Source organism: Rhinatrema bivittatum, chromosome 1, assembly GCF_901001135.1.
Source record: "Rhinatrema bivittatum chromosome 1, aRhiBiv1.1, whole genome shotgun sequence".
In the NCBI taxonomy this organism is placed as follows: domain Eukaryota; kingdom Metazoa; phylum Chordata; class Amphibia; order Gymnophiona; family Rhinatrematidae; genus Rhinatrema; species Rhinatrema bivittatum.
In genome coordinates, this window is record NC_042615.1 from 755,919,874 (window position 1) to 755,943,278 (window position 23,405).

The window sequence follows — 23,405 nt, forward strand, 5'->3', positions numbered from 1 at the left end:
TATTTCTATGAATGTGTTCAGGAGCTGATAGAGAACCATGAATTCTGCAAATGAGTGAGAGTGAACAATATGTATACATTCCTATATATTTATATATCCATTATATCTATGTATACCTGTTTGTATATATATATATATATATATATATATATGCAGCTGTCCAACTATATATCTATAGATGTATCTGTCTATTCCTCTCTCTGTATCGATCTAGATATATCATGATCCATTTTATACTATTCTAAATAAACAGTAGCTTCACAATGCATGTGCAGAATTCCTCTTAGTTAAATGGATTATTACAAAGTCATAGAAAGAAGAAGAATTAGATCAGCAAAAATGGACATAGAGAAGAATTATACAGTCATTTTTAAAAATGTTTTTGACAATCTTTTCAGAATTGCATATTGTAGTTATGGTATTTTGTTCAAGCTGACTACAGAAACTTTTTCTTTTTAACTATTTGTTGGACATTAAATAATATTTGTAAAACCCATAGGCTTCAACAACAAATATAGATTACATTGTTCATGCTTTTTATGTGGTGATTCATGTTCATGATTTTTTTTTTTTAATTATTTTTTAGTGTGTGCATTTCAAAAGATGGACTCAGTTTTCAAATGTGAGCAAGCCAATACTATAGCAGTGGCCGAGCTGTGCTCTTATTTTGGCATATAAACACTGCCTTAAGGCTCTGTTCCACTAAGCTTTTTCCCCTGCAACACAGAATGGAAGAAAAGCCTTAGTGAATCAGGCTCTTGGGGTGCAGTTTTATTATTGTATGTGCTTGTCTGAATTTCAAAACTAAACACATAAAAACTAAGTACATAAATCATTAAGACCGATATGCAACAGAGCCAATTGTTCAAGTATTTGTTTTGTTCATTTGTGAAAACAAAGTTAGATAATGTTGTATATAATAGAATTTCTATGAGTGCTTCCTTTTTGAAAAAAACGCCAGTCTAAAAACACAGTCTAGCGCCTCTTCTGCTCACTAGTGTGTTATACTGATTTTATGTCAGTATGGAATTCATCACTTTTAGTGTGCCTCTTAGGAGGATGGGTAACAACTTATATGTATCTTGCTCAAATTCAAGGAACTCCATGTAGGCCCTCTGTCTTGTGCTGTATGCTGCTGTATTTACTTATTTATTACAAGGATCTGTTGCTTGCTGTCCTCATGAAGTACTCAGAGCAAGGTACAGGATTAACTGATTACAGGGCTGGAGGAAGCACTAGGTGGACTAGGCGTGCCACGGTCACAGTGGTGGCAGCAAGACTGAGCTGGCATGGCCACAGTAACAGGGTCCACTGGCCAGAGGAGAGGCATACAGTACACCAGGAGGAGACAGGCTCAGACACTTCTCTCTATGCCTCACCCTCCCAACAGCACGGCAGTGCTAATGCCATCCTTAGGATCCCTGAGGTCCTCGGGTGGACTAGAACAGCGAAGCCTGGGCTGTACTGCTCCACACACTGCAGGTAGACAAGCAAGGGCTGCTAAGGGACCTAGCAGCTCAGCTAACTCTGTCCTGTGGAAGAGTCAGCCCAAAGATTTTTTTTTTTGCTTCAGGCAGGAAAGGGGCTTACCTGCAGCCTGGCTTTCAGTCCTTTTTTGTTGCAGACAGAGTCCAGACAGTTTCCACCAGCATTCACAATCCAGCATCTGACAAAAGTCCAGAGTTGTACAAAGATGGAACCGCTGCGCACTGCCTGCAAGAGGCCTGTTTGTCCTCTGTTCTCCTTGTGCTCAGGCTGGTCAGTCGGATCTTCTCCTCCTCCTTCTCTCCCCACACTGACCTACTCCCGAGGAGAGTGGAAATTGGGGATTGAGGGGGAGAGCCTGGACTCAGATGGGGTGGGTGGGTGAGCAGGGAGCTGAGGATTTGAGAGAGAGAGAGCAGGAGGGGGAGAGAGTGGGTCCAGGTGGTACAGAAAGAATGGGGACCGATGGGAGAGAAGACTGGGGATAGGAGAGCTTGGATTGGGATTAGGGGTGGGGGCATGAGTAGGTGTTGAGGAATTGCATGGGAGAGCAGGAGTATGAGGATTGGAGGGAGTGAGGGAGAGACAGGACTGGGCAATGGAATGGGGTGAGGATGCTTGGGGAAGACAGTGGAGACTTAGGGACTGATTTGGGGTGAGGGCAGATGAATTCAGGGTTTTTTAGTTGGGGGCAGACAGGGATGGTTCTATAATGAAGCAGGGTGAAGTGGCTGCTTCAGGTGGCAAAATTTTGGAGCGGCAAAAGTGCCCTCCAAAACTCCTGGTAGCCACTTCCATCTGCCTCCTGATACCTATTTAGATAAATGTTAGTGGGGCTCCTATCCCCTGCTAGCGAACGAAATAGGAAGAGACCCCTGACACCGCTGGCAGCAAGAGGAAGAGAAGGGAGGAACAAAAAAGGCCTCAAGCACCACCAGTGGACCCCGTCCCTCCAGCGGCAAAGACAGGAAGAGGCCCATGAGGCCGCTTGTGGATCCCATCCCACTGGCAGTGAAGACAAGAAAAGGTTTGTGCATGATCCGACCGGAAGCATCGCAAGCTCAGCAAAAAGGAATTGTTAGCCCAGCAATTTTTGAATACCTTGAGACCAGTACACAAGGAGGAGCAGCAGCTAAAAGGGCTCCCTCTTGCTCCCGATTGGATCATGCATGGGCCTCTTCTCGTGTTCACCGCTGGTAGGATGGGGTCCACTGGCGGCCCTCTTCTTTCTTTTTTGGATTGTTGGCCCCCAACCCCACCCCACCCCCGGGGTGTGCTGCACCATGCAATTGCACGGTTTGCATGCCTATGAGCTCTGGGCCTGAGCAGGAGAAAGAGAAAAGGCTTCGTGGCTGCTAGCGGAGCACAACCCGCTGGCAGCAGGAGGAAAGGATAGGGCCAGCAGCAGCAGAAGAAAATAAGAGGACCCATCTGCCTGCTGAGCTCATCCGTCTCAAGCCATAACAGAAAGGGGAGACTGAGCCTGATGGAAATCATGTTTGAGTGTGCATGTGATAGACCATGCTCGAATGTGTGAAAGCATGGGTTTGTGTGAGAGAGAGTATCTATATGTGTATGTATAAGAGAGCTTCTGCATGTGTGTGTGAGAGCATGTGTGTTTGTGAACATGTGTGAGAGCATCTATGCGTGTGGGGTGAAAGCGAGTGTATGTATATGTATGAGAGAGCATCTGTGCATGTGAGAGCATCTGCATGTGTGTGAGAGAGAGCATCTATGCATGTGCCTGAGAGCAGGTGTATGTATGAGAAAGCATGTATTGTGTGTGTGTGTGTGTGTGTGTGTGAAAGAGTAAGTGTGAGAGAGTGTGGATGTGAGCCAGTGTGTGTGTGAGAACATCTGTGCATGTGTGTGAAAGAGGAAGTGTGAAAGCGGGTGTCTAGATGAGAGCATGTGTATGTATGAGAGAGCATGTGTGAGAACATCTGTGTATATGTGAACACATGTATGAACATGAAAGAACTTGTGTAAGAGAGAGAGGGAGAAGAAAGTTCCCCAGCTCTCTCCTCCCCCCACACTAATATAGGGAAATCTAAGGGTGACCGGAAATCAAAAGTTCCCAGGTATAGAAAGTGGCAATTTTTTAAATTTTTACAATTTTTAATTATTGTGTGCTATTTAATATATTTGCTAGTTTGAAATATTTTTTGGTGTTTGGGAAATTTTTTTATAATTTTTATATGAGATTTTAATTATTGAAAGTTCTATTCATCAGCTACTTTAAAATATTTATTCTTTTTATTAATATGGTTTTTCTATTATGATTTTTTTATATTCTTTGATTTTTTTTTTGTTTGTTTAATTTTTTATGAGGAATGCTATTTCTATTTTTCCATTCTGGCACTGCATATAGTCTGGCTTGTTGTGCTTTCCAGTTCAGTTTTTGTCTACATGTTTGTTTATGCTTTATGATCTCTTTATTCTGTACTGGGTGAGGATCTGTCTGTGTTCTGCATGTGTGACTGAGGTGAGGTATCCTGCTAATTTGTAGTTTGTGTAGAGATCTATAACAGCCTGGCATGTTGTATTTTCCTAATAGGAGATGTATTGGTGTTTAGGGCATGGTGTAATATTTGCAGTGTTGTCTTTTCATAGATAAGGTATTTAATTTTTGAATTAGTGCTGGAAAGCTTACTATATTGTAATTGTAATTCAGTTTACTCATAGCTATCTGAGGACAAAGCCCACACACAACATGCATTACAATAGCCTAATACCATATGCCCTTTTTTGCAGGGTTCTCCGGTTGGCACCACAGAAATGCATGTAAAAATAATATACATGTTGTTGTGATATTTTAAACTCAGAAGACTGTACTTTGAATGTCCTTTTTCATGTAAAATTGGATATTATAAATGCAGAATTTTTAATTGTGTGAGGTGAGGGAAGGGGGGTGTGGGCACAAGGCTATAAAGGGCCTAGTCTGCCTTATGTCTTTGCATACAGCCCAGTCAGAATGCGTCGCACACAGACCGCACCATTCACCCATCTCCCACTTCTCCAGGGGAAGGTGGGAAGCAGGTCTTGAGGTTCCTAGGAGTGTGCAAGGGTTGCCAGCTTCCTAGAAACATCACTAGCACTCTAACTGCTACTCCTCTGGGCACTCTGACCCCTGCTTTCTCCCTTCCACAACATTTCAAATCACTGAAAGGGCCAGATTACAAAGAGACTCCCCTCTTGATGATTTGACCTGTGCCATTCCCTGGCGAGGTGGAATAGGGTGGGGGGAGCACCATCTCATCCCTCGTCTCAGGCAGCAGATTCTCTTCAGCCACCCCTGGGGGCAGGGGAGAGAGGCCATGCCTGGAGAGAGGAAAGTAAGGGTGGGGGAGGGAAGAATAGGGATTCAGGGATTGGTGTTGGGAAAAATAAATAACATTTCTATACAGCAAGGTAGAGAAAAGCATTTTATTTTCATTTTAGTGACGAATATGTCAGCTTTGGGAATGTGCATCTTTTATGTTTGTATTTTGCACAGTATGAAAGGAAATGCTACTACTGGGAAAATATAAAATTCTGCACACGTTACCAAGCCAGGTCAACCCCCTCCATTTTCTCTTCTCTCCGCCCCCCATCTCTGTCATCCTCCCCTCCAACCACCCAGACCTGACCCCTCAGCTCTTTCTCGCCCTAACCCCTCTCTTCCTTCTTTCATCCTGAAGCTGACTCTCTGCTCTCTCTCTTCCTCCTTACCAGATCTGACCCCTCCACTCTTTGTCTCCCACCTTTCTTCCTCCCTCAAGCTGACTCTCTTCTTCCTCTTCCAATTCTGAACCCTCTGCTCTCTCTCTCTCTACCTCTTGCTTCCCCCAGACCTGACTCCCTCCAATTTTTCTCTCTCCCACAGGCTGTCATGGGCTCCATCTCAGTCTGCATGAGCCACTGCTAACACAGCCTCCTCTTACTTCTGGCCTGCACAGACCAATGGTGCCATGCTGTCTTCACTAATTCCCACTTAGTTACAAATTCTGCTCAAAATTTTAGAAATCTGTGCGGAAGGGGAATTCCGTCCAATTCACTCAGGAGTAAATTGGGTTTCTATTTCTCCAGTGTTGCACTGCATGCAGAGACTGGCTTCTTGTAGTTTCTATCTTGGTTTCTGTATGTACCTTTCTAAGTTCTAATTTGCCATCACATTGGTTTGGTTATATCTCTGTGTTTTATTATGTGACCAAGATGAGGTATTTTGTTAGCGTGTAAGTTCTGTGTAGGGATCTATAGCAGAGGCATTTGTTATCCTTGACAGAAGGCATGGGGGGTGTCCTACATGGAGTGGCAGTTGCTGACATGGGCAGCTTGCTGGACAGACTGGATGGACCATTTAGTCTTTTTCTGCTAACATTTGCTATGTTACTATGTAATAGGATGTATATTGGTTTATTAGGTCCTGGTGTAATATTTGCAGTGTTGCCTTTTCATAGGTAGAGTTGTTACTGTTTGAGTCCTGGTAGTTAGTACTGTCTTGATATGGGAGGTTTATTATAATTGTAATTCCTTTACTCATGGCTTTCTGAGGGTTAAGCCCACGGCCAACAAACGTTACAATAGGCCTAATACCATATGGGTTCCAAGTGTCTTTTTTGCAGGGTTTTCTGATTGGCACCAGAGCAGTGCATGCAAATATAATATACATGGCTATGATATTTTTGCCTCAGTAGACTATACTTTGAATGTCCTTTTTCATGTAAAATCTGTTGTTATAATTGCATAATTTTTATTTGTGTGTAGATTAGGGGAGGAGTACAAAGCTGCAAGTTCGCCTAAGGTGCCTAATGCCCTTGCACCAGTCCTGGCTGAGTAATTTACATGCATATTAGAAAAGATAAACATAATACATAGTATTGAAGCATAGCATAAATAGATACTTAAATAACAGAATAAATATAATATTTATCTAGACAATACACCGATATATAGCTGATTATGAGGTAGAAGAGTGATGTACTAGTATAGCCATGGGGTTGTTCTGCTAGGTGACCATAAAGATGAGAAGGCGCTTGGTGCTTGTGGCCTGATAGAATTACCTTATTTCAGAACTTCAGTGCATCATAGCTAGTTTGTATCAAAAGTAAGTGTCAGACTCTAGCCTCTAGTGGAAATGATTTCCAGAGAATGGATTAATGAGGAGAAAGTGTACTTATAGGTTTGGGTCAACCTGGAGTCTTTGGGGCATGGAGTTTTAGTAGTAACCTCATTTTCAGATTGAAGAATTTGAAAGAGTTTGTAAGGGGACCCACGAATCTTCAAGATAGGTTGGGCCTTGGTCATTCAATGACTTGAAGACAATGCAGAGGTCTTTGAATTGGGCTTTGTAGGGCATTGGTAGGCAGTATAGGTTCCAGAGGACTGGGCTAATGCATTTCTGCAGTCAGATATTATCTGTGTTGCTGCAATCTGTACTAACCATTGGCATTTTAGGAGTTTTGGAGTAGACCTGCATACAGTGTATTTCAGTAGTCTAGTTGGGATAGGATAAATTTGCATATCAGAGTGGCTAGCTTGCCCCTATCCAAGTAAGGTGTTGTCTGCTGTGGTGGCTTTGTTTTTCTTAATCTGCTTTCCAGTGTTTGGTCAGTGATTTACTCTTTGTACATAGACTGAGTGCTGATGTCTTTAAATATTTACTTAGAATTCACATTCTCTGAATAAATAAAAGTACTAAATTCTGGGGGCCATTTTAAGACTTTTCAGACTTATCTCAATAAGCTAACTGGTTTAGAATATCTTTTGCATATAGTTTTTCTGCAGGAAAAACTCTGGAATTTTAATGAACGGTGCTGTACCAGATTGTCTTGTATTGTGTAATATTGGGGAGATAACATCTGCAGTGTTCTGCACTGGCAAGTTGATGATCTGGTTTCAGGACACAAATGAAGGTTGTCATGTTAGTCCATGCAAATACAAAGTCAACAATCTGAAGTACATAAAATGAAGATCTGCTTCTTGTGATTTGTATTAAAATGACATTATTTTTGATGATAGAATAGTATCCTTTTATATTCTTTCTTTACTGAATACAGTTCAACTCTTTGAACTTAGAGTTGCTGATACCAATCTTCAAGATTTTGCATTAGGTTACATATAGTTCATGGGAATTGTCACAGGTTTATGCAGTCTTTTCTTTTTACCTCTAGATCTCTGGTTCATTTTGGTCTCAGATCAGCGGCGATGTAAATAGGCAGCTTACGTAACATAGTAACATAGTAATGACGGCAGAAAAAGACCAAATGGTCCATCCAGTCTGCCCAGCAAGTTTCTTATGGTAGCAACTGCCACTCCGTGCCGGTTACTCCCAAGCCTTATGTTTAAGGGTAGAAATATTAAAAATCAAAACCAAGCAGAACTGTCAAACCCATAACAAAATTACTGCTAGCAACATTTTTACAGAGTGAGCAGCCTTCCTGATAATTCATACAATGCTGCTGCTTGAACATACTTTGCTTTTGGATTTGGCAGTAGAAGCAGTCCTGCGCTTTTCCCCTGATGTCCGCATATCAGTACCCCAGACCATAAAAGTGAGGGCCCAGCACTGGTTGTTATCTGAATCCAATTCCCCTTTTCTCCCCCCCCCCCACCCTGCCATCGAAGCAGAGCGTGAAATGAATTGGTGGCCTCAGTCTTGTTCCTGGTGGACAGGTATTGTCATTACTTAGAAAAGCAGCTCATCACATTTGAACATGAACAGGCACTATTGTTGGTAGCAGCAGCAGCAGAGAAGCCAAAGATTGCACGGACATAGGCGTAGAATTGTCTGATTCGCATCAAGTCAGTCCCTTCGGAGTTGGGTTGAGGTGCATTGACCGATCAGTTTGAGGAATGCTATTTTTATTATTTGCTTTAGCTCACACATGGGTAGCTGAAGGCGAGTTATATTCAGGTATTGCAGAGGGCTTACAGTCTAATGGGTGAATGTTGAACAAGTTAATGTGAATAAAAGTTAGCATATATGAGCATAAGTAGGCTTCACACACAATATCGCTATTTTATAAACATCCAATATACGTGCATATTGTAGGTTTCATGCACACACACAAATGGATGAAAAAAGGGGCAGTCTAGGGGCATTCCGGGCTGGGGCCAACAGATTCGCGTATAAGTTGCTATTTTATAAGAGACTTACAAGTGAACATTTGGCAATTTACTCATGTAATTTTACACTGTTGCGGTCCCGGTCGCTAGACTAGCGACCGGGTCCTTACTGCTTCTGCCGCCCTCAGAGCTGCGCCGGGATCTGCTGAGGCCTGGGCCCACTAGGCCGTGTTGCAGCGGCATCTCCACGAGGGAGACGCCGCCGAGGCCCGATCTTGGCTCCGCCCCTGCCAAGCAACGCATTTAAAGGTCCAGCACCCGGAAGTGCTGGACAGCCCCCAAATTGACGTCAGACGCCGGCAGGGTATTTAGCTGGTGTCTGCCTTCAGTTCTTCGCCTTGCAACGAGGTCTCTCTGTTGGAGTACTAGTTGCAGTTCCTGTGTGCTGTCCTGCTGTTCCTGATCCGTTCCTGATCCGCTCCTGGTGTTCCCGCTCCTGCCCCTTCAGTTGCTTCTCCAGTGCCTGACCTCGGCTCACTCTTGACTCTCCGTGTCTGCTTCCTGCCTCGACTTCCGGATCGTCCTGATGCCTCTCCGCTGCTTGTCTCCTAAGCCCAGCGGTCCCGGTCCTCACAGGCTCCTCCTGGGGGGACTGAGGACTTCCAGGGCAAAGACTTCTCTTGCTTGTCCAGCTGTGTCCCACCTCCTGGCCTTCTCTCCTCCTACAGAGCCGCCACTCCGCCAGGCCAGCCCAAGGGTCCACCATCCAGTCCTTAACAGCAACATACACCTACTAGTTATCTTTCATAATTTATATCAGACTTGTTTATTGTGTATTAGTGGCAGGGTGGGAGGTCTGGGTGAAGGGGGAATTTCAGGCTGAAGATCCAGGAGGGTCTTTATGACCTGGAGAAACACTAGATGAACTGGTGGACGAATGGGAAAACTGGTATTTTCAGTTATGCAAGTATGGCAACTTATGTGGGTAAATTGGGTTGTACATGCATAAGTTCTACTTTACTTTCGAGCATAAAAGATACTCGTGAAATTGTTAGGAAAAATATGCGCATTCAGTGCATTGCAATACATATATTCAGTGCATTGCATGTATTCGTACATAAGCATAAATATGCATGTATGTTGCAGGATGGACTTGTGCGTATTTTCTAATACGCTCGTATGTTAAAATGCTATCATAGATGCATATATGCAATTATATGTAATTGTTTGAAAGTTACCATCTAAGGTTGTACCTGAGGCAAAAGAGGGTGAAGTGATTTATCCAAAGTCACAAGGAGCATCAGTGGGAGAACTGAAATTTGATTCCTAGCTTCCCTGGTTCATAGCCTGCTGCTTTAACCACTAAGCTAATCCTCTATTTCTCTACTGCTGCTGTTCCTGCTGCACTTGTTATGTTCCTAAATATAGGCCTGTTAGCCTGGCAACTTTCACAAGCATTACATTTTAATTCATAGACCTTATAGTTAAGAACTTTAAACAACTTATATAGCTTTACTGACCCAATATATCACTGTTTACCCAGTTACTGCACTTAATAACAAGGTACAAATAGGGAGATGGTTAGAATAGTATTTACTACAAGGATGGTACAGCACAGAGAAAAAGAAATGAGCATGACACAGGCAGATTCAAAATAATGAAAGATCACACTTAACTGCATTAACATAGATATGCAGTTTTATCATTAAACATTTACGGCCCGATTTTAAATGGCCCACACGTGTAAAAAAATGGTAACCTACTAAGGTATATATACATGCATATCCTCTGAGAATATATAAAATGATATCACATAAATCAGAGGTTAATGAAACAAATTTTCCTAATTATTTTTTATTCATAACATGCTTTACATTTACAATTTTTTATTATTGCGACCAAACCTTATATACCTCGTTTACATGTAATATTAAATACATTAAGTAAATATTATCTCCAATATTTATAAATATAATACCCACAAAAAATCCCCACTCATGCTTGACCCTCATTCACACCATACCTCATACACACATTACCCATCATATTACCATCCCCCTATTAAAACATAATAAAAATGGTGTTGATCTCAAAATACAATGTGTTATATATGACTAGAGTGCAAATCTGTTTCCTCCTACGAGAGCCTCGTTTCGCCTTGTCCCACAAGGCTTCCTCAGGGAGATTCAATATATTATCCCTCCTTCAATTTTCACCCCCGTGTTCTGTTCTTATTTTATTTTCATCAGAGTCGGTGTGTTATTGGAGCGGACTGGGAGGAACTGAGGGAGCCCCGATCTCGTCACTGCGCAAATTAACTAAATTCTACCCCGCCTTGCGCACGCCACCCGGGATTTTATAACATGCACGCGCCAGAGCGCGCATGTTATAAAATCGCATGTCCATGTGTGGGCGCCGGGTAGCGTGCACAGTTTTTAAAAATCTACCCCTTAGGGTCTTACATGATTTTTCTGAAAAAGTAAGTATAAACAGTGTAGACATAAGTAGTATATACACATCATGAGAATTACCATATGTAACAACACATAGGGGCGGATTTTAAGAGCCCTGCTCACGTAAATCCGCCCGGATTTACGCAAGCAGGGCTTGCGCGCCGGTGCGCCTATTTTACATAGGCCTGCCGGCGCGCGCAGAGCCCCGGGACTCGCGTAAGTCCCGGGGTTTTCCGAGGGGGGCGGGGCCGATCGGCACGGCATTTTCGGGGCGTGTCGGCGGCGTTTCGGGGGTGGGCCCGGGGGCGTGGTTTCGGCCCGGGGCGGTCCGGGGGCGTGGCCGTGCCCTCCGGAACCGGCCTGCTGGCGCGCGGGGATTTACTTCTCCCTCTGGGAGGCGTAAATCCCCCAACAAAGGTAGGGGGGGGTTTAGACAGGGCCGGGGGGGGGGGGGGTTAGGTAGAGGAAGGGAGGGGAAGGTGAGGGGAGGGCGATAGCAAATTCCCTCCGAGGCCGCTCCGATTTCGGAGCGGCCTCGGAGGGAACGGAGGTAGGCTGCGCGGCTCGGCGCGCGCCGCCTACACGAAATTGGTAGCCTTGCGCGCGCCGATCCAGGATTTTAGCAGATACGCGCGGCTACGCACGTATCTACTAAAATCCAGCGTACTTTTGTTTGCGCCTGATGCGCCTACAAAAGTACGCGAGGGCGCCCTTTTTGAAAATCTACCCCTTAGTGCTTATGAGTAAAATCATTTAATAATATATATAATAAAGAATTAATGACAAGGAAAAGAACTATTGCAAATTCATATAATACCAATGATAATAATCAGCTAAAATTTTGATGAGCAGTATATTGACACTTGTGAGAACTCTGTGATTAAACTTTCAGAAGATGTCAATTTAGTGCAATCTGATGTTACTGGGATTCAAAATGTAATGTCTTTGAGTGGCACAATATAGCTCTTCATTGCAAGCTGGAGAATACTGAAAACACTTTAAAATCTAGATATCTTCAGTTGGTCAGTTTCCCTAGGATTACCAATATGTCAGGGATTGCTATGTTTAAAAGTTATTTAAAAGAAGTTCTTGATATTCCGAAGCTTGATTTCCATCCTATTAAGTATTCCTTTTATTTACCATCTGAAAGGGAGGAAGGTGGCAGAGAGTTTACGTCTGCAATCTACTTAACCTGATGTAAGCACTAGGGATAGTGCTTTTGGTGATCTTTCTGCAGAACTGGTGCCATCTTCCATGATGGGTGCCACCTTATTGGTGACCTTAGTTCTGGAATCACATAAGGACGGGTTCTTCAACTGTTTTTTCCCAAACAGGATAATACATTTCTGGGCTATGCTGTTGATACTTTTTCTGATGTAACTTGTGAAAGGCAGTTTCATAGAAAGTGTTTTTGAAATTTAATATCAAGAATTAGGACCTTATGGCTTTCTTTACTCTCATGTATCCTTGCAGATGTAGGATGAGATTATGTTGGCTCAGTGTGCTGCAGCAGTCAAAAAAGCGAACAGAATGTTAGGAATTATTAGGAAGGGAATGGTTAATAGAACGGAAAACGTCATAATGCCTCTGTATCGCTCCATGGTGAAGACCGCACCTTGAATTCTGTATACAGTTCTGGTCACCGCATCTCAAAAAAGATATAGTTGTGATGGAGAAGGTACAGAGAAGGGCGACCAAAATGATAAAGGGGATGAAACAGCTCCCCTACGAGGAAAAGCTAAAGAGGTTAGAGCTGTTCAGCTTGGAGAAGAGACGGCTGAGGGGGGATATGATAGAGGTCTTTAAGATCATGAGAGGTCTTGAACGAGTAGATGTGAATCGGTTATTTACTCTTTCGGATAATAAAAGGACCAAGGGGCATTCCATGAAATTAGCAAGTAGCACATTTAAGACTAATCGGAGAAAATTCTTGTTCACTCAACGCACAATTAAGCTCTGGAATTTGTTGCCAGAGGATGTGGTTAGTGCAGTTAGAATAGCTGGGTTCAAAAAAGGTTTGGATAAGTTCTTGGAGGAGAAGTCCATTAATGGCTATTAATCAAGTTTACTTAGGGAATAGCCACTGCTATTAATTGCATCAGTAGCATGGGATCTTCTTAGTGTTTGGATAATTGCCAGGTTCTTGTGGCCTGGTTTGACCTCTGTTGGAAACAGGATACTGGGCTTGATGGACCCTTGGTCTGACCCAGCATGACAATTTCTTATGTTCTTATGTCAAAATACGTACTTATTTTTTGATCCAGAACAGTTATAATCTATTTTGCATTTATATCAATAAGGGGTTAGTGAAGGTGTTAATGATTCATTGCAGTTGTTGGAAGACTGATCTTTAATTTTTTTTCTGATCAAACCCAGACAGCGAGATTGATATTTCTTTTTATCTATTGTTTCCTCGTGTATGTTTTTGCCCCATTTTTTTGACTCCACCTACCCCTTACCTTGTGGGCTCGCTCTTTTGCTGTTTTGTTTATAAAAAAATTGTATATTGTATGCTAATAAGTTTTGGAAAATGGATGCTTATTTCTCCTGTCTTTATTGTTTCATAATGTAAATGTTATACATAGATGAATGAGAGGGTATACAAGCAGACAAAATACATTGTTTTTCCGGTTTATGCCAAAGAGAATAAGTCTTTCTAAAATTTTTTGACTGGATTCTTTCAAAGTTACAGGAACCATTTTGCTAATAGGCAATAGTTTGCCTGCCTGTATGCACCAGATACGTTCACAGCTTTTACTGAGCAGTCTGTAATACTGACATCTTTCACATATTCCTACTACTAGATATTCTTTTCCAACAGATAAATAGGAATCAGATTGTTAAAATTTCAAGCACCTTACGCGTTTATCTCAAATTTTCTGGCTCAGTTCTTGCAGGATTGGTGATTTTTATCACATCAGATCAGTATGCATGTTCCATAGCCCCTTCATTAAAGTGACATAATTAAGAACCTAATTATTTATACCCTAGAGGAGAGGAGGGCTAGGGGATCCGATATAGAGACATTTAAATACCTCCAAGGTATAAAGAATGCTCAGGAAATATATGCATTTTTTCAGTGGGAGGTGAAATCTAGAAGAAGGGGTCATGATATGAGATTTGAAAGGAATAGACCAAGGAATAACATTAGGAAATATTTCTTTATAGACAATGTGGTGCAGGGCTAGCCCAGTGGCTTAGTGGCTAGTGCTGGGCACCTCCATATGATAGTCCTGGGTTTGAGTCCCAGCTCAGATATTGGGCTGAGCAGGACTGGGGATGCTGTGGTGGCATTGCTCCTGGACAGGAACTGTTGCAACAGTGACTGGTCTGAGGGAGCTGGGAGGGGATATAAAATAGGGAAAAAGTTTCAAGGGAGTTGAAAATGAATGATTATGGTGCTGAATCCCAGCCCTAGTTCTGATTGAGCCAGTAATCCAAAAGTATCAGGAGAAACTGCTGGGCCCAAAAAGCACAGGAGGTGAATGACTCATAGTAAAGGCAGAAACAGTATAGAATTCAAGAAGAGCACCTGATAAGCCCAGAGCATTCTTAGCTGCAAGGAAGTGAGAATAAAACTAGAACTCCAGTATTGCAACAAGGGAAGATAGGCAGTCTAGACATCATCCTCTGCCATGATATCCTGGGTTTTAATATAATATCTATCTTAACCCAGATAGGACTTTGATACATAATTTCTTCCTCCTCCAACAAATCCTTTTTCTGCTACTGTCTAAATGTTATACCATTGGCAGCAACTTTTAAAAATAGGGCCTCTGTAGGATTGCTAGTAGGTTCCATGCCAGAAAAGAGTCAGTCCTGATTTTATTCTCTTGCATCCATGAACTTGTAATCCTGCCTTTCTTAGAGAATTTGGAATTATAAATCCATATGCGCATTGCGGTGAAACCAGAACTGACTCACTTTATACCTTTTGATATAGAGCTGCTCGTTGACTTTAACTCTATGATTTAATTCTTTTCCATATAAGATTAACATATCTTTTATGGTTTGTTAGAATAGTGAAAAATGTTGTCACAACTCATTTCAGACCTTCTCTCAGCTTCCAAATTTTTGTTTGCAAATCAGGACTTGATGATGAGTGAAGAGGTCATGGTGAAATTAGAATATTAGCAGTATATACAAATAGCAATAAGGTTAGAATACCGTAAATAGCATCATTACCGTGACACTTTGCATTGAGATCGTGATGTACAGTGTACAGCTAGAAAGGCAGAGGAATCTGGGCAGGAGGGAGTTTGAGGGTAAAATGTAGTGGTAAGAGTGAGGTATTAGGACAACGATCAGATACAGAGATTCAAAGAGCACATGTGAATTGATGGAGGCAGATGGAAATTGATAGGTAAGGTAAACAGCACCATGAAGACAGAGACTTTACTAGAAATGCTGACAAAGGTAGTATTGAGAAAATGATATATATCATTATTGAAAAACAGAAAGCAGGAAACTCAAGGACAAGTTAAAAAGTATAGACCAGTTATTCAATCTTGGCAGATCCAGCCAGCTACTGGAACTATACATCTGAGAATCGATGTATCAATTTTGTTTCTAGCTATAGTTTATAATCCAGGGATGCCAACCTTTCACACACTAAGAGCCAAGAAATTGGAATGCACAGTATTAAAGAGCTTCTTTTTATCCTCTGCCTACGATTAGCATTTCTTCTGCACCCAACCCCCTATTCTCTCTTCTCTGCCACCCCCTTATTCTCTCTCCCTCTGATGCCTCCAGTGCTCCCTTTGGCTCTCGCCCACATCCTCCACCATTACCCCAATCATCCATCACACACCTTCTCCTCCATTACCTTGAAATCTTCAACTCAGTATGTGTTGGTGGTCAAAAAGGCAAATAGAATATTAGGAATTAAATTATTTGGAATGGAATAGAGAACAAATCTGAGAATATCTTAATGCCTTTGTATAGATCTATGATATGATCTTGCGTATTGAGTGCAGTTCTGGTCACCCCATCTCAAAAAAGACATAGTAGTCATAGAAAAGGTAAAGAGAAGGACAACAAAAATCTCCATATGGAGAAAGGCTACACAGATTAGAGCTCTTTATCCTGGAAAACTGATAAGTGAGAGGGGATATGATTGAAATTTATAAAATCATGAATAAGGTAGAATGGTTAAATAGGGAATAGTTATTTGTTCATAAGAACATACAGAATTGACATACTAGGTTAGACCCATGGACCATCAAGTCCAGTATCCTGTTTCCAGTAGTGGCCAATCTAGGTCACGAGTACCTGGCAAGATCCCAAACAGTAAACAGATCCCATGCTACTAATGCACATTCATAAGTAGTGCCATTTCCCCAAGTCTACATGGTTAACAATTTAAGGACTTCTCCAGGAACTTGTACAAACCTTTTTTAAACTCAGCTATGCTAACTGCCTTAATCAAATTCACCAGTCATGAATTCCAGAGCTTAATTGTGTATGAATACTATCTAGGAAGAATGGACCAGATTCGAGAGAGGCCAAGAAAACATGATTTTTGAAAAATGTCCCTTCAAAAAAGACAGAAAAGGAGATAGTTCAACAAAAAATAACCCCTGGGCTCTGTGGAGAAGAAAGATCTGGCAGGAGCCCCAAATGAACACCAAAACATTCATCAACTATATTCACCCCCTTTCAGCTTTCATCTCTTTTCCCTTGCCACAAATTATTCTGGCCTGACTGGAGCTCTTCTCTGCTCTCAGCTGAATCCCAAATCTTGGGAGCATGGTGAGCTGCTGGGCTTGGGTCTGTGTATATTCCAGCCCTTCTCCACCAGACAGCAAACCAGAGAAGAGCCCTCCAGAGAGCAGGTGGGGTGAAGGGCTGGACAGGACTGTAAGGGCTAGAGCAGGGAGCTGACTGGCTATTCTGTTGCCATGTGGCCAGGAGGGCAAGAACCACATTTTTCAAATGCAAGAGCTATATGTAGCTTTTGAGCCACAGACTGGCCAAATTGTCCTAATCTGGAAAGAAGCAGCGATGTAAGTGCTGCGTTCGTTAGACCCGCCCCCCCATGACGTCACTAACATCGGACAGTTAAGACAGCCTCAACACCAGGCGTCGCATGTGGGAAGCCAGATAACATCAAGGGGCACCCTGCAGCGCTTCTCACCCCACAGTCATGGGAGGGGAAGTGAAGGAAACAGCTTGATCTTCACCTGGAACTGGAAAGAAGCAGCGATGTAAGTGCTGCGTTCGTTAGACCCGCCCCCCCATGACGTCACTAACATCGGACAGTTAAGACAGCCTAAACACCAGGCGTTGCGCGCCAAAGGCGTGCGACAAAGGGGCTCTCCCCTTTATGCACCCCTTCGTGCAAACCTTTGTGTATATGTAAACATTTATTTTTATGTTTCCTTTGTTAACTAAGCTGTTTCATTGTATTCGACTAAGGAATTTTTTCCTGCTTTTTCTGTTTCACTGTAAACCGGCATGATTTGCATTTAATGCAAGAATGTCGGTATATAAAAGTTAAAAAAAATAAAATAAATAATCTCATAACCTAGTTTTGTTTCCTTATAAGCAATTTACTATGAAGGAAAAATATTTCCTAAATTAATTCTAAAATGCCTAAAATACTCTGTAACATTTGGTACATGCCCAAAATTTAGACAGTTGGTTAAATTTAACAAAGACCAGAAATTCACCATGCCTAACCTTTTAATTGTCTAATAGCTATTGGTAAATGAAGAGGAAGGTACAAATTCCCAACTGTGTATCTGTGTTCTGAAACACAGTGAAAGTAATTCCTTGCCAACCCTGAATATTATGATCAGGTTAAATCAACACTTTTCCCTAGAGTTTAATTACATCATCAAAGCCACCACTCTCTTTTTATTCAAAAATCGAGCCCAGTTTTCTTAAGTTATTTAGTGTTATGGCTATGGCCACCTCTGTTTGCAAAATGTTACATAATTTCACCAGTCTTTGAAGGAGATAATCAATTTCCCCTTAGTCCAAGATATTACCCCCAGGTTTTGCTTGTTGCTTCTTGGCAAAAATAGAAACATAGACATGACGGCAGAAAAGGACCAAATGATCCACCCATTCTGCCCAGCAAGCTTATGCTTAAGCTATCTTTATTTGGTCCATTAATATATTTGTAGTATATAATTAATTATTCTTCTCTCTTTATGTTAGTTAATTTATTTTGATTGATTACATTTCAGAGCAATGTACAACTCTAAAAACATATAAAAAAACAAACATAACATTTACAAAATAAAAACATATCTAAAATCTTATAAAAGTAATAGTCATAGAAAAAATAAGATTAAAGTTAAAAAAAAAACATTGATTGGTGTATCTAAAAAACAAGAATAAGTACAATAAATATAAAATAAATTCTAATCCATATTTCATAGTACAACTAAGGAAAAGAGCAAAATACCTAAACCACAATTGCTACTGAAGCAAAAAAAACAAAACAAAACTGGAAAAGCCTGCATAAAAAGGAAACATAAGAACATAAGAAATTGCCATGCTGGGTCAGACCAAGGGTCCATCAAGCCCAGCATCCTGTTTCCAACAGAGGCCAAAACCAGGCCACAAGAACCTGGCAATTACCCAAACACTAAGATCCCATGCTACTGATGCAATTAATAGCAGTGGCTATTCCCTAAGTAAAATTGATTAATAGCCATTAATGAACTTCTCCTCCAAGAACTTATCCAAACCTTTTTTGAATCCAGCTACACTAACTGCACTAACCACATCCTCTGGCAACAAATTCCAGAGCTTTATTGTGCATTGAGTGAAAAAGAATTTTCTCCGATTAGTCTTAAATGTGCTACTTGCTAACTTCATGGAATGCCCCCTAGTCCTTCTATTATTCGAAAGTGACACATCTACTCGTTCAAGACCTCTCATGATCTTAAAGACCTCTATCATATCCCCCCTCAGCCGTCTCTTCTCCAAGCTGAAAGTTTTTAAGCACTTCCTAAATTTTATATATTCTTTTTCTAAGTGCAGTGCTAGAGGAAGAGAATTCCAGAAACTTTGAGCCAAAAAATGAGAAACATAATTCACGAGTATGTTCAATGCTATTGACCTTTAGCTAAAGGAGAGTGAATAACTCCTGCTGCTAGGAGTGAAGATAACAACTGGGCTGATAAGGAATGAAGAAGTTGGATAAGTATGAAGAAGTACCCTACCAAAAGGTCTTGAAGGTTAAGCAACCAGTCTTGAGCTGAATACAAAATGATACTAGAAGCCAATGGAATTCTATAAGCAGTGAGGTAACGTGATCATTTTTTCTTATACCATAAATTTCTTTGTTTGGCTACAGTATTTTGTACTGTAATGTCTTCTGATTAGATTGGAGGGCAGACCATGAAAAATAACATTTCAATAGTCTAGGCAACTAAGAATAAGTGATTAGGTCAATGTGTTAAATCATGAGTATCTAAAAAAGGTCTTAGTTGTCTAATAAAACGTAAAAGAAGTAAGAACGCTGAACAAGGTTGGAAACATGCAGGGGAAATAGCTCTGATATGGATATACCTTCAGCATGAATAAGCCCTGGAGTCCACTTTAGTAGCTTAATGACTTTTAAGGGGATTGTTTTTTCAACAACTGAATATTCTTCTTGAGGATAGTTGCCCAAACATAACCCCATACTTAATGTATATGTCCTGAAGAAGGGGAAAATGATATCTCTGTTCCTTCTAACCTCTGTTTCATGCACACCACCTTGTACCCATCTCTGGCTTCTGTTACACGGCTTTCGGCACCCGTTTTCAGCTCTTAAATCACTAATGTTACCCTCTTTAAATAGCACTGCATCTGCCTACTCATGTGCCTCAATACATTATGCTATACTTTTCCACATTAAAACTTGGAAAAGCCAAGTTAACCTGTTTAAAATTTGACGTGCTTTGGTGTCACAAAAATGAACGCTGTCTCAGCTAGTTCTTTTCTCAAGAACACTGCTAAAGCTATTAAAGAGCAGCGGTGCTAGTGCCAGCTATTCTGGGACCCTCCACTTGCCACCTTATTCTAATTAACTCTAAATTTCTCAGCATGTGAGTATCCTCTCTGGGAAATGTACAAAAGTCCATCGGCAGGACCAGGAAAGAGCAGAAATGTTAAAAGCATAAATGTAATGATAAAATAATCCCCCTTTCAGAGGACTGCTCCAGTCTTCCTTTTTAGCTTTACTTTTGAGGGCAAAAGGGACTTATATGGGTGACATTTTCCAGCATGTGATGTGCATTTCTTGTTTTATCTCTAAAACCATGGAAATGCAAAGTTTTGAAATGGCACATATTCTATCCTGGGATTGCATTTCCTACAGTTTCTGGAAATGAAAAAAATGCCATAGAATAGATGTGCAAACAACTCGTGTAACCTCTGTCCAATTCTTAACTTTAGCACTTTTCGACAAAAGTTCCATACTGCTTTTTTGCACAAGATTTTGATTGTACATTTTTTTTCCCCTGTGTTTTGTTTTTGTTTCTGTTCCTGTGGTGGCATGAAATTTTATCTCTGGGCAAAAGAATTGCCAATTGTGCCAGGACACTGCACTTTCTTGCCCTACTTTTTGCCTGAAACGTAAAACTGGCTCCTCGTGCTAAATTCGGCTAAGTGGGAATATGTGCTGAATATGAGAAGATATTGTAGAAAGCGGTCTAAAACTAGAAATTATTTTCAATTCATAATATCATAAGTCACAGAACATTCAGAATACTGTATATAAATAGAAAGCACATTTGTAGGAAAAATACTTAAACTGGATAAATACCAAAAGTATGGATGATGATGAGAAATGACAGGTGAAAAACTCAGTATAATATATTTAAGATGTAGCACATTAGAATGCAGAAAAACTGGAGACATTTAGAAAAACTATTGGAGCTTCACTTTTAAGAAATGTGAAAAATGTGGATCGCATTTGAAAAGTTTCATTTTCTTCAGAAATTGGCTATGAAATTTGGCTGAAGTGTACGAGATAGGTGTTGCATTGAGAATCCACGGGAGCTCGCTGTCATTTTCTGAGCGTATGCATGCCTCTGGACCATGTGAAGCCGAGTACCCCCGCTTCTGATGGCTATTTTTCTTTATCCCAGGTGTCCTGTTAAGAGTTCAGTGTACTCCTACAATACCACAACGTTTCCAATTATTGTTTTATTCTAAAGGTGTCTTGTGTCTGGTGTGGACAAAAGTCATAACAGCTTTATGTCCCAGTAGAAGAGAGAGCTTGGAATTTCTCTGTCCTGTTGCACTGCCCTGCACTAGATACGCTTCCATCTCCCTGGATTCGGGGAATGTTCCAGAAACACTACTAATTTTCACTTCTATAGGCAGCCTTGGGAGAGTCAGAGAGAGGCTGCATGACATGGCCACTGCCCCTGGCTCACCGAAGAGTGAACAGGAGTGGAGGAGTACAGTTCGATTCATAGGTAATGGAGGAAAGGTTGAAAACAGTTGGGGGGGGGGGGGGGGTGGAGATTTTTAGAAAGGGGCTAAAGAAGCAGCCGAAGGGAGCTCTCCAGCATCCAGAAAGAGAACAATAGGGGGAGGGGCCAGATAGAGGATTTTAGAAAGGAAAAACAGCAAAGGCAAGGGAAGCAGATTTGCAAGGGACCGAGAAGAAAGGAGCTATGACCAAAAGGAAAAATGGGGGTGGCTCTCCCGTGTTAGATCCTGGCGCTGAGCTGGCAGAGGGTTGTTTATTGCTAAGGAATGCCCTGCAGACCACAGCAGCGAGGAAGGCCTCCTTCTCTCGACGTTGGTAGACATTTTTAGCCTGCGAGCAGACTTGGCCCCTTGTAGGTACTTAGCATGTGATATATTTATATATTTGTAAAATACCTATGTTGTTGTTTTATTTCATTTTGGGAATGTACAGAGAGCGTGCATGGGAGGCCTGGAGGGAGAAGTGCTGAGATGGATAGCGTGCCGAGCTCTGCTTTTACTAAATGGTGAATATATTGTCTATCAAAAATGTTATAAAGGGGGAACATCATTAAAAATGTATTTAAAGCAACATATCAAGAGCTATTTTTAAAGCACAGATGGGACAAGGGAGGACATTTGAATTACTGCTTTAACACTAGTATACCTAGTAAATTAAACTTCTTGCTGTTGTGACAGGGCTTTGCCAGTCACTGAGATTATCCCCATGCATTTTCATAGTTTGAGGCACTAGGATGAGCTTTTGGTATTTGCGATTCCTCCCATTGCGATGACCCCACCTTTTTGGAGGAAAGGCTTCTAGGGGTTTATAATCCCTTGGAGAATGCCCAGCAATTCAGTGGGTAAGGAGGAGTGGGCTGAAGAGTGAGCTAGGAGCTGAGGAGGTGGAGAGCTGGAGAGTCCCCCAGGACCTCAAAGAGGCAACGCAAGCATTCAAGCAAGAGGTTTTGTGGAAGAGAGTTTTGAGGTGACCTTTGTATTTCATGGTCCAGCGCCAGAGGGAAGGGCTTACTCCCGGTATCCCAAAGGACTGGTTCAAAGATCTATTTGCACAGGCGACCAGGTAGCAGCATGGGTGAAGAGAAGGGTTAAGACTTCTGAGACTTGGAGTTTTGAGAGTTTGGAATACCATTGAAGTTTTGTAAAGTGTTTTGACTTTTTTGGAGCCCAGTTTGATATTTGGTGTCTGGGGATATTTTTCCTTCTGACCAGTTTTATGCTGGAGCTGGAACTACATTGTACTTATCCCAGTCTCACAGGTTATAGAAGACATATTTTCTTTAGATAAGGTGCAAGGGGTAGGAGAGCTGTGAGAACATCTACAATAGACAAGGAAACCATCTGCTTTATTTTAGTGATCTGTTGTACGCTGATTTTGATTTTTGTGATTCTGGCTTGGACCCTTTTCTTTAGGTTGCAGTAAAGACTTTATTTTGAGCACCACTTCTGGACTCCTGTTAATTTTCCCTGACAACGTCCAGTGTAAGAAGTGAATGGAGGGACGCTGGTTACCCTTTCCATTGGCTTTGGCTTCCTTGCTCCTGTTCTGGCTAATCTGGCACCTTTTGCAAACGCCATACCTAGAGCGTGAGTGGTAACAGAGCCTGGGATTGATAGCGCCAGGGGCCCCAAAAGACTTTTCTTTCTCCCCATCCGGACTTGGGCCCAGACCCCTAGCACCCCTGGATGTGGCTAAACCACCCAAACGAGGACCCGCTACACCATATGAAATTATCCTACCGCTTTTGTTATTTTTTTCTTAAAATTATTTAGCACTCTGTACAAAAAATTGTCATGGTTTGCCTTGTAATGCAGATAAAAAGTATGATTTATAGAACAGAAAATCCAAGTCAACATTGATACGTGACTACATTGAAATGCTTTCATAGTATAGAACTAAAATATTGTTGTAACAGGAGAAGAGAATTACATATAGAAACATAGAAACATAGAAATGACGGCAGAAGAAGACCAAACAGC

General features: G+C 41.6%; 1 protein-coding gene across 2 annotated transcripts in view; it reads left to right on the top strand.

The window, feature by feature from the left end:
* The window catches only part of PRLR (prolactin receptor), a 610,827-nt gene that overhangs the window by 254,637 nt on the left and 332,785 nt on the right, over positions 1 to 23,405 (top strand). The gene's annotated exons all lie outside the window — the stretch shown is intronic.